This window comes from Onychomys torridus, chromosome 14, assembly GCF_903995425.1.
Source record: "Onychomys torridus chromosome 14, mOncTor1.1, whole genome shotgun sequence".
NCBI lineage: Eukaryota > Metazoa > Chordata > Mammalia > Rodentia > Cricetidae > Onychomys > Onychomys torridus.
The window spans coordinates 72,739,392-72,741,671 of record NC_050456.1 but is presented as its reverse complement, the minus strand read 5'-3'; positions in this window follow the sequence as shown (position 1 = coordinate 72,741,671).

Here is a 2,280-nt window from a genome sequence, read left to right as displayed (position 1 = left end):
CACTGTATACATAATAAATAAATAAATCCTAAAACAAACAAACAAAAACCCTAATGCACACCCAGGAGGCAAGTGCGATTGGCATGTTCCCTGTAGAATGGGTGCTGGGAGAGGCAAGGGGGCCCCTTCCTAGAGGCCCATTGCTGGGCGGGCAAGAGGAGGCACTAGGCAATATACCTGGCAAGGTTCTGTTCAACATCCTGGGATTTCCTGGGAAGAGCCCTTGAGTGTCTTTTAGGCTGGCGACACCGTAGAGCCAGGCTGAGACTCATGGGTGATGATACAGTTTTGACCCTGAGGTGTCCTGTGGGGATAAGGAGTCCCATGGTCACCTGCTTTGTTCCCAACAGCCATGGAAGCCTGTGTGATGAGTCTTAGGTAGGTGGTGATTTCAGGAGGGCACAGACCCAGTATCCATTTTCATCACCATCACCAGGAGTCCTGGAGCAGATCCCAAAGGAGTTTAAAAAGTCCTGAGGATGGGGGAGGGCAAACAGCCCACGGTAGAACAGTGACCCATCTCATCCATTTTGAGGTCATGAAGTGAGGTTAATGTTTGGAAGGTGGTCCCAGATATGTGTGGGAGATGCCAGAGGTGAGACTGAATGAGGGTCTCCACTGTTGCCCTGAGGATGTTATGGAGGGGCCAAGGGGTAAGAAAAGATGCCTTGCTACAAAAAATTTCTTTGGGAGGTGGAGTCCGATTCTTCCCATGGATGTGCTTGGACATAATGCCTTGTGCCTGACCTAGGTGGCAGTAATGGCGTGTACCTTCAAAGTGAGGTCATTAAATGCCTCACAGCACCTTCCTGGCCTCACAGGGTGCTGGCTGCAGGAAGCCAGACACCCTAGGGTGTGAACACTGGTAAACCCTCTGCAAGTGGAGCTGCCAACCCCGATCAGCTTGTGCTGTGTCTGCTCCCATGGCTCAGCCTCTTCCAGCTGAGCCTAGGCATCACAAAGCAGAGAGAAGCTGCCACCTGCAGGCTGTCCTGCACCCTGACCTATGGAACAGGCAGCCTCTTTTGGAATCTCCCGGGTATCCTTATTCCAGCCCTTGGCCCTATTTCTGTGGACACGGAGAGCCCATGTTCTTAGCAGCAGCTTGGAGGAGCTGTTTGCCCACTACAGACTCAAGTCTACCATCTCAGCCATTCGGTATTCATTAGGTGGGCCAGCACACAGAGAAAACCCAGGAGTGTCAGGAGGCTGCCTGGCCAGTGAGCATTGAGAATTATGGGACAACTCTCAGTGGCCTGCTGGGGTGGACATCTCTGCTGCACCTGCCATAGGATGGACAGGTTGGGGCCCTCTGCTGTTCTGCCAGCACAGGTCCATCAGGGTGGAGCCCTGTCTCCTGGCTCTGCTCTGGCTCAGTTTCCCCAAGGCTTCCCTTAGATGTCTTCCAGCAGATGTCAACCCCATGGTGACCCTGTCTTCACAACTCAGACTTCTCTGATCTGTTGGGTACTGATGCCAAAGTTTGGTTCTTTTAGCTTCTTTCCCAAGTTCATGTTTTAGACAGCTCACCTATGATGATGTGTCCTCATGCCCCCCACCTAGTCCCATAAAAGCCCACTCCTGCTGCTCCTGACAAGTCCATGGGGACTAAGATTGAAGCTTTGCTCTTCAGGCCTAATGTGAAATGCCCCTTTGGCCATGATCCAGGACAGGATGCAGCCCTCCTGGAGTCCTAGAGTGACCCATAGTCAACTGAAGACCCCTTAACTCACCCTAAAGAGGCTGTGGTGGGCATGGGGTCTTCATGCACAGACAGGAGCATGGGTAGCTTCCAAGAAGAGTGCATTTGGTCTCAGGATGGAGAGGACTGAGGCTCTTCCTGGGGAAGCAGAGAAGAAAACGTCATTAGTTGTGATGATCAAAATACACACATCTGGGCTGGAGAGACGGCTCAAGTGGTTAAGAGCACTGGCTGCTCTTCCAGAGGACCTGGGTTCAATTCCCAGCACCCACATGGTAGCTCACAAATGTCTGTCACTCCAGTTCCAGGGGATCCAATACCCTATTCTGGCCCCCAAGACACCAGACACACAAGAAGTATATAGATTCACACATAAAAAAATAATTAATTGGAAGAAAAACCCCCACATCATCCATAAGAATGTAAGATAGAGTCTAGGGCCTTTCCTGGACATACAGATGCCTAACCCATGCTGAGTGCAGGCACACACAGTGAGTGCAGGTGCAGGATCTACATTCAGGAAACTTACAGGCTGTGGAGAAGGGCTTGGGGGAGATGCCACTCAAATAGTCACCAGT